This window comes from Vulpes lagopus, chromosome 5, assembly GCF_018345385.1.
Source record: "Vulpes lagopus strain Blue_001 chromosome 5, ASM1834538v1, whole genome shotgun sequence".
NCBI lineage: Eukaryota > Metazoa > Chordata > Mammalia > Carnivora > Canidae > Vulpes > Vulpes lagopus.
In genome coordinates, this window is record NC_054828.1 from 46,331,300 (window position 1) to 46,341,292 (window position 9,993).

Here is a 9,993-nt window from a genome sequence, read left to right on the forward strand (position 1 = left end):
CCCCCTAAGTGCCATGAGGTACCTAATGGACCGGAAGGCAAGCCCCCCCGCCCCCCCAAGGCCTGGCACTTGGGTATCTGGGGACCCTGCCGAGCAGAAAACAAAATTGCAGCAACTTGGTACCTCTTTAGGGGAGTAGGCCCTCCTGGTTTCCGTCACGGCCCACGTCACATCTCACATCCGTGGCTGGAAGGGCTTCTGCCCAGAGGCCGTTTACAAAATTTCTCATTTTCTGGGTTGACTCCCCCTGCAGTGAAGCCGTTGCCCCCCACAGAGAGCTGTTCCTAGGGGGAGCTTGACTCCAACACCTGCGGCCACACAGAACCGCAGTCTGTCCTGATGGCCTCACCCTCCCTTTCCTCAGCACCCCCTCCACCCCCACCCCCCCTGCTCTGGGCTCCTGCACATCGAGGAGGGCTTCATCTCTGCAGCTGGAGGGCAGGGCCGCCCTGAGGGTGGTAAGGGTCTCTGTTGATGCTATAGATTCTAGAAGGAGCTGTTGTGTCAGGCTTTAGGATGAGATGGTCTTTCTGGTTTGTCAGTAGCAGGTGGGCTTCTATGATCCTAAGCATTTTCACTGCAAAGAGAATTTTTAAGCCCAATTGGGAAAAAGAAGGAAAAGTATCGGGAGAGGGTCAGCTCTCAGGAGATACTAGGTGGTATAATAAGGATCTGGGGAGGGCACCTGGGGGGCTCAGCGGTTGGGCATCTGCCTTCAGCTCAGGGCATGATCCTGGGGTCCTGGGATCGAGTCCTGCTTCCCCGCAGGGAGCCTGCTTCTCCTTTGTCTGTGTCTCTGCCTCTCTGTGTCCCTCATGAATAAATAAATAAAATTAAAAAAAAAAAGAAGGATCTAGGAAATGTTGGGTGGAAACTCCATTCCTTTCAGGAATTTCTTTTTTCTTTTCTTCTTCTCTTCTCTTCTCTTCTCTTCTCTTCTCTTCTCTTCTTTCTCTTCTCTTCTCTTTTCTTTTCTTTCTTTATTTCTTTCTTTCTTTCTTTCTTTCTTTCTTTCTTTCTCTTTCTTTCTTTCTTTCTTTCTTTCTTTCTTTCTTTCTTTCTTTCTTTCTTTCTTTCTTTCTTTCTTTCTTTCTTTCTTTCTTTCTTTCTTTCTTTCTTTCTTTTTGTTTTTGTTTTCCTTTCAGGAATTTAATAATGGAGTCGGACACATTAGGTTATATACCGTGGTAACAAATACCCCTAACATCTCATCTCAGTGGCTTGGAATAAAGGAAGATGTTTTTTTCACTCAGGCTATCGGGCGTCACGTGGGGCAGGCGGGCTCTGCTCGCCACAGGCCCCAGGGAGCCAGCCCAAAGCTCCTGTGTGCCTCACCAGAGAGGAAGAGTTCTGGAAGGTCTGTGTTTGCATAGCAGTTAAATGCTGTGGTCCAGGAGTGACGCTCAAGCATGCCCAAATGCAGGAGGGTTGGGAAGAAGGATCCTGTAGAGTCTGAAGGTGGGAAGAGCCGGAAACACAGAGCAGCCTCAGGGTTGGCAACAGGAGTTGATGGAGTTAGACTTTCAGTTTGAACTGAAAACAGTTCAAACCTTGAAGCTTTGAGACTTTGACTTGTGATTATTTTGATCACTTATTGGGTTTGAAGGCCACAAAACCGTGGTTTCAAGATCATGTTCTGCTCTGGCCTAGAGGGTTATCACTGTGTTTCCTTCCTCAAAAGCCTCTTTTTGGTCAGTTAGCATCAAGAGGCAAATTTAGAAGTTGGAGGGTAATTGGGATTAGGAGGTGAGATGGGGTATCACAGGTAGGGCTATTTCAGAACTGTTTGGAGAACAGACACTTGGGCCATATTAATAGAAGTAGATGATGTAGATCAAGGGAGGTGATAATCCTCCTTTATTTGCTGTACTTCTACCCTGGCTGACACAGCTCTATTCTTTTTTTTTTTGTTTTTTTTTTTTTTACAGCTCTGTTCTGAAAAACATACTTTGAAGGCGACTTTGACAAGCTTTGTCAAGCTGGAACCCAGGCAGAGTTATCAGGAGAGAGGGGAGTCTTGAAGATTATTGAAAAGGATAACTTGGCAGCTGCTGGATTTGAAATGCTGTCAGAAGTTTTCCTTTTTACTATTGAGAAAGCTACCTCCTTATTCTGAGATGGATTAGACTGCATCGTGAGCAGCATGCTCACTGCTCTAAGTGCCCAAAGACACAGAGAACAGAGTTTGACTCTCCAAACAAGGGAGGAAGGGTCATGGAAGCAGGCAGGTTCTCGGGTCCCTTCCAACTCTGTCATGATTATTTCTGACTCTTTTTTTTTTTCTCTCAGAAATAAAAAATAAGTCTTTGGTCATGGAAGAAAGAGTGAAGGCCAGTTGAGACTCCACTATATAAAATGCTGCTGTCCCTAATCCTCTGCGGCTGGTACCCCAAGCACCTCGACACCGGTGATAGGAGAAGGAAGTCAAACCCACATACAGTCTCACAAGGGGTTTTGCTCTACATGCAGAGTCTGGAGCCAGACGGCTTGGTTTTAAATTCTGGCTCTGTGGCCTTCTAGCCGTGTGACCTGGGGTAAGTCACTCAACCTCTGTTTCATACTCTGTAAAATGGAAATGATAGTACCTCAGGGTTGTGAGGATTAACTGACTTTTTAAAAAAGATTTTGCTTATTTATTTGAGAGAGAGAGAATACATGTGCACAAGCAGAGGAGAAGGGCAGAGGGAGAGGGAGAAGGAGGAAGCAGTTCCCCCACTGAGCACGGAGCCCGATGTGCTGCTGATCTCACGACCCTGAGATCACGACCTGAGTTGAAACCAAGAGTTCGACGCTCAACCAACTGAGCCGCCCAGGGATCCTGAGGATCAAGTGGTTGAATTATACAGAACGTATTGAACATCAGCACCCTGGCACAGAATGTGAGCTGAATATGTTTCATCTACTCCTTAAACCACTATCAATGTCTGCATTAAGTGCGAAACACTATAGGAATTTAACTCCTATAAACAGGAGAGCAAAACTGAATTTCTCTCTTTCTCCTGTGACTCGTGAAGATATAACAATACCTTACTTACTCTCTGGAAATGGCTCTTTTCTAGCATTTCAGCATAACCCAAGAGGTGAGATTTCATAATTGGAGAGTGCTAGATGTATTCTAAACCCACTAATCACGGTTACAGACCCAAATCCTCTACAGCCGTCGTATAAGCCAATAGCAGAAGGGGGCTGTGTAGTTGGGCATATTCACAAAGTATGGTTTGCACTCGGCACATCAGGAAATGGACCAGAAATTAGCCTTTCTGATCGAGAATTTCAAGCTATGTGCCTCCCCAACCTTACAAGTACTCAAACTCAGTACCTTTTTAGGGTATGGTGTCTATGGTTTTGTATTTCCTAGGCCTGACCTGAAGAGAAGTATGGCCCTGGGGCCCTTGTCAGAGAATCTATTCCCAAGTCTGATGTAAACACAGACGTACGTGCAAGCCACAAGAGCATGCTTCAGGTCGGAGGGGGTTGGTGGCAGGGGTGGGGGCGGGGGTGGTAAAAGCCCAAAGAGGCATGTGAGACGAAAGCCTTGTTGGTGTGCTTCGTTGACAGGGGTCTCTTCTCGCCTGTCTCTGGCAGGTGTCTTAGTTCAGTGATGGTTGAGTCAGACCACCTCAAAGAGTCTTTGAATGGGGGGCTCTCTCAAAGGGTTCACATCGTGGTGAGAGAAGCTAAGCAGGTGGGAAGCTGAGGATTGGGCTACGTACCCGTGTGCCCACAGGCCCTTCCTGTTCTAGTGATGAGGTCAGCAGTCCTTGCTGGGGATCCCCACCGCTGCACACCCGCATTTTCTCTTCCTCTCCACCGCCCTCCCTCTCCCTCCTCCTTCTCCTCCCTCTCCTGGCTATTGGCCCTCACCCAGGTGGGAAACTGTCCTCCTTCCCCCGGACTTGCTGGTCTACCTTCTGGCTGCAGCCAGGGAACACAAATGAGGGACAATGGGCATGAGCGAGGGATGTCAGACAGACTGGGGTTTAGGTGGTTAGGCTCTAGTCCCTGCTGAGTCCCTCATAGAGTTTTGGACAAAGTCCCCATTCCAAATCTGTTTTCTTATCTTAGCTTTATGAAGTCCACACGTGAGTTTAATGAAGGTTCTAGTTCTAGAAGTTTCTAACTTACTGAGACCTAATTGGCGGGGATGCTACTACCAGTTGCATGATTGCTGGATCTCTGAATTGGCTGCTGAGCTGTTCAGGGGAAGGACCATAGCTACTTAAATGGTACAGAGGAGCACCCATCCCTCACCCCTATGTCCTCAGAGTTCAGATGGATACAATCTTAGGCTGTTAGGAAGCATCGCTAAGTGCCCTAACTCTGCTTCCCCTGTGTTCACCCTGGGTTGACAATATGATTCTTCCTCAAACTAGCTTTCTTCCTGTAAAATAAGATCAGGGATAGTGTCTATGCCTCAGTTTCCTCTTCTAGAAAACGGGAATAATAGTACTTACTTCCAAGATTGTTCATGCGAAGAGCTTAGAACAGTGGATGGCATGTAATATAGTCTAGCAAGTGTGAGTGGGTAGGAGACATTGCTTACAGGGCTATGGATTATCTTGCACCTTCTGGAAAACAGGTTAACAGATATATCAAGAGCTTGAAACAAATGGTTCTCAGGCTCACATATCCCCCTTCTAGAAATCGGAAAGATAGAACTTGGACAACTCACATAGCACTGTGTTTATCACAGGATTATTATGACAAAAGTCAGAAATACGAGGGATGAAGAAGATCAAATAAATTCCAGTACTCTCCACGTGGCTCCTTTCTAGCCACTCAAAGACTATAGCGATACAAATTTCTGAAAATACACAAGCCTGTGTGCCTACAGCACGAATGGGAGCGCACACACTGATGTGTGTGGGCCATGTAGCATTGTGGGTTTTCGTTTGTCTTTCGAAAGGGAAGAGATCTGTAGCAGGTGCCACTCATGAGAACATAAGTTTCTTTCCTTTTCTCAGGAAGACTTGACTTTAACAAGGATTGTCACTTAGCGGTTCTTTTCTAGAATTACGTTGCCTTTAGCTTCTGTTCTTAAAATGTATTCAGAAAAAGACTTAGAGATAAGCCACGGCTATCTACCTAGGGCTGTGGTGCACCAGCCCTTTTTGGTGGCAGGGGTGGGGATGGGGGCAATACTCCCTTGCGTTTGGGGGCTGAAGGCAGCCTCCATAATCAGTTGGTAGGGATGTGTTGAGTGCTGACCAGCTGTCATAAAGAGCAAGGGTGGTCTCATACGATCTCTGCTTTTGCTTACCGAGCTTAGGAGGAAAGGACTACTGTTCATCCCAAAATGCTGAGAGCAGGCTGGCTCTAGAATGGAAAAGCACATGTGCTGGAGGTTTAGCTGTTTATTCAAGATGTGTTAATATGTGGTTATTCCATTTCAGGGGGGCGGGGGAAAGCCTAAATCATTTATATATAGTCCAAGTACCTGAAATAAAAAGGGGAAATCCTATCAAGTGTTAAAACTAGAGTGTCAGAGGACACCTGGCTGGGTGTAGAGATTACTTAAAAATAAAATCCTAAAAAAAAACCAAAACAACTAGAGTGTTAGACAAGGTCTTGACACGACTTTCCCTTGCCTTGTTGTAAATGGGAGAACAATTTAGTAAAATACAACGAGCAAAATTGAACTTAAATAAAAACAAATGAAAAAATAAAATAAACTGGAGCAGCTAACATCCTAGGGAGAGCGTGATTTAAAAAACCACTTCCTCAGGCTAAATTTTCTTGAGAGAGAGAAACTCTTCTACAGACAAGAACTAAGGCTTGTGACTTCATGGAAAAGACCAGAATTTGGATAAGGAACTAAATTGATGAATTCGACCATCTACGATACAGTTTTATGACTATATTGTCTAAATTGAACGTTCTTCAGAAAGGAATATTCCTCTACCAAGGGTATCTGGATTGTGTTTTCTTCTCTCCCAAAACATTCTCAGGAAAGATGCTGTGGACATCACACACATTTTCTGGTTACACTTAAGATCTCAAGCAACGAGTGTGCCTGGTTCTCTATCTTACCAGCTAAGGACCCTCATCAAGGATGCTCTAGGAACCCATGAGATGGAGAAAAGAGGCCCTTTTCTTGAGGGGATGGAGGGGTTTCTTGGCAGCTGGTGGTAGTCGGTATTTACTATGCTTGGAAAATTACAGCATGATTCAGACAGGGCTGAGTCAATAGGAAAAGTCCCCTGGTGCTAGGCCATGTCCTTTCCTGTGGAGAGCAGGCCCCTTCTCAGTCTTCATCATGGAAAAGTTATGCTTGCCTCCCAGTCCATGGGAGGGTTGGCTAGTAGTTCATCTATTTATGTCATATTTTATTACACTCCCACTATGCATCGGCATTGTCCCGGGTACTCACGGTTCAATAGTGGACCTAAAAGACTAATTCCTTCCCTATGGACTTTACGGTCTAGCCAAGAGACAAGCAAGACGACTAGAGTACATTAGTTGATAAGCTGATAGGTTCTACTGAGAAATGTGGTCATCACGGTAGTTTAAAGGCCGGAAGGGAAAGGCTTGTTGGGAAGACCCCTGTGAGAGAGCCATGCAGCTAGCCAGCCGGGGGAGGAGGCCGGCCTCCAGATGGTGTTGAGGCCATGAGGCAGGGTTGGGCCTGATGTGTTCAAGGAACAGCACCAGACCAGCAAGAGTAGGAAAAGGCAGATGATCAGTCTTTGGAATAGTTTGGAGGATAGTACAGCAGAAGGGACCAGAGAGTGAGACTAACCAGAGTAGTCTATTCTTCTATTTTTAGATGCGAACGAGTGTGAAATTGGCCTGGAGTTCTGTGATAATGGAGCAGAATGTGTGAACAGATTTGGCTCTTACTAATGTCGCTGCCAAAAGGAGTATGAAGACCATACCCCACGCAGCCTGGCACGCTGTGTGTGCACACTCCTCACAAAGGCACTGGTTGCCCAGATGCCCTCTTGTTTGTACGCTTACGAGCTGCTGGGATCTCCTGTGAGATCTGTACCATCCTCAGATCAGGGTTGAGCTCTCATTCTGATGCTTCTGGCCACAAAACACCAAAAAGCAAACATTCTCGGGAGGATACAAAGTACAGAATCAGTTCTAGAACTTGGAACACGGCATAAAACCATTTACTATAAGAATCTTCGCTGTGCTGACTTCTCCTTTGCAAACTTTGGTGTTGAAGCACTTCCCTAAGGATGCCAGTCCTGACCCTGATCAGAAGTGGGTGTATGTAGCATTGAACTTGAACATCTCGTTGTCTCCCCCAAGGCTCTGTCTGTCATGCCCTTGCTTTTAGACGTTTTCTTACCAAAGATAAAATTGGCCGGGGACTTGCACGGGATTAAGTGAGCTTCTTCTGAGCCGGTTTGCCATAGAGCAGTTGGTAATGAACTAGCTGATGCCCTTAGCTTTTTAAAGGAGCTATTGCTGGTGATGGTGATCCACTTGGTACGGTCACCTCTGAATTAATATAAACTGCCTGGTGCCATCACAGGCAGATAGATGGACAGGATTTCTCTTTCTCCTCTTGCCAACTTGCTATGTGACCTTGGTCCTCGGGTCTTGAACAAAAGCTTCAACCAGACATCAAAGGTTTTGTCTGGCTCTTTGCATGCTAGATGTTGAAACTCCAGCAAAGATGCTATTGGGCTCTAAGGGCAGGTGGGTGATCTTGCAATGCTGTTTGCATAGTTCTTTAGGTTTTTTTTTTTTTTGTGTGTGTGTTTCTTAGTTTTTATGTCTCAAAGGGAGATTCAGTTTGGCACAAAATACGGGCTTAGTATGTATTAGCTGAATATCTTATGACTCGGAATCTACTTGTGACCAACAATTTGAAATTTTTCCATGTTTTTTCTCTTCCTGTGCCCTCCAAGTGACTAGATAAGGCAATGTCTCAGTCCATTTGGTCCGCTGTTACAGAATACCATAGACCGGGTGCTTATAAACAACAGAAATTGTTCTGGAGGCTGGGAAGTCCAAGATGAAGCCTCCAGCACCTTCAGTGTCTGGTGAGAACCTGCTTCCTAGTTCTTAGCCAGCCGTCTTCTTGCTGTGTCTTCACTTGGTGGAAGGAGGGCAAGGCTGTCTCTTGGGCCTCTTTCAAAAGGATACTAATCCCATCCACTGAGGGCTCAACCCTCTTCACCTAATCCCCTCCTCCCAAAGTTTTCACCTCCTAATTCCATCACCTTGGGTATGATTTCAATCTACAGATTTGGAGAGGACATAAACATTCAGTCCATTGCCTGCAGTGACAAGAGTCAAGGTGAAATAAGTTCTGTGAGGCAGCCACCTTGAAGTTTCAGAAATCTGGCATCTGTGGATTTTGCCCTAAAGATAGTTTCTAGATGGTATGCAAAGCAGTTATAGTTCTTTGGATCTATAGTAAGTTACATGATGATGATATATTTTGGAGTACAACTGGCCCTTGTGCTTCTCTTGGTGAATGGTCTCAACTTTAACGGTTTCTGTCTTTTAAAAAATAGATAAAATTAATTTCTGGTATGCCTAAGATGGAAGACCTTTAGTTATTAGCTCATAGGAAATTTAGATTCCACATTGCAAAAGGATGTGGGACATTTTTCAAAGCTAACTTTGTGTACATGAGTAGGATTCTTGAGGGAGGTATACAGCCAAAGTTGGTGACAAGTCATTACATTACCAGATTCATTTTGTTACAAGTCTGGCTTTGGCTTTGCTAAAATATTAGCAGTCAGTTACTTTGTTTATTCTCTCAAAAAATAAGTACCTACTAACGTGCCAGGCAATATGCTAGGGACAGGGGATAAGAGTATAAATCCCTGAAGGTGCTTTTGAGAGTCTGTTAGATAATGGACTGTCATTTGGTTATCTTTTTTTTTTTTTTTTAATGTTTCTTTGTATTTCAGGAGTTGAGTTATCCTTTAATTACCTGGACTTGCTGGTTGGAGTTGTTGTGTTCACTGAAGCCTTGCTCATGTTGGCTGTTGACCTCAATGTGGCTCTTGACTAGAACCTACATTAAGAAGGAAAATTCTGTGGGTCAGAATGTGGCACCGCAGGAGCGCCGGCCTATAGCACCTGCTTTTGACCTGATGGACCTCTGCAGACACCTTCCCTTCAACCTCTACCAGCCTAAGCCCCATGCAAAGGTTCCAGATGGTGCTCAAGGCAAGAATGTTTCTCAAAACAGGGGACTGCAGGTGTGGGTAGAGCAATCAGAGAGGCTTTGGGCATAGCTACTGCCTCTAGAAAGGAGGGCAGGAGTGGAGTCATCCTTTGGAGGTAAAAACCTCACTGTCAGGTCACACACTCATGAATTTAGGAAGAACTACCTTGATTCTGATCTTGCCTGTCACTTCTGTTTTTTATGATTCCAACTGTGTTGTGGTTCCCGACTCTCCCTGGGGAGGAGGCCTGTGTGCTTTTGGGGGGCGGGGGGAGAGGAGGTTTGTATCAAAACTCAGCTTATAATCCCAGCAGAGGGCCGAGGTAGACTTCTGGTGACCCAGACACTTGAGGTGATGAGTGTGGTCCACAGGAGGTGTCCACGGGAGCACCATGCACATCGTACCAACTTACGAAGTTGAATGAGTTTATCAATGGACAGGCTAGGGAACTGTTAAACTCCCCTAAAAGAAGAGGGTGAGAACTCTTGATTCTTTTTCCTTCATACCTGGTTGTTTTTTTAATTAGATTATGAATTTTTTTTATGGAGAGAGTCTTCTGTTCTTATTCCATTTGCATTACCACATGTGCCAGGTTTTACTACAGCCCTAGAGCTTGACCCTAAATAAAAAAGAAACCCTTTTGTATATTAAAAGAAATACAGCTCTCTGGATCATCTTTTTATTTTTATTTTTTAAGATTTTATTTATTTATTCATGAGAAACACAGGGGGAGAGAGAGAGAGGCAGAGACACAGGCAGAGGGAGAAGCAGGCTCCATGCAGGGAGCCCAACGTGGGACTCGATCCCGGGTCTCCAGGATCATGCCCTGGGCTGAAGGTGGTGCTAAACCGCTGAG

At 45.3% G+C, this 9,993-nt stretch overlaps 1 long non-coding RNA gene across 1 annotated transcript in view; it reads left to right on the forward strand.

Moving 5' to 3' along the window:
- LOC121490525 overlaps window positions 1-9,761 on the forward strand; it is a 29,667-nt gene extending 19,906 nt beyond the window's left edge. The window contains exons 2-4 of the long non-coding RNA XR_005987706.1: window positions 1,929-2,534; window positions 7,863-7,997; window positions 8,877-9,761. This is a non-coding gene — a long non-coding RNA (uncharacterized LOC121490525). The remainder of the gene's footprint in view (window positions 1-1,928; window positions 2,535-7,862; window positions 7,998-8,876) is intronic.
- Window positions 9,762-9,993: the final 232 nt, after the last annotated feature.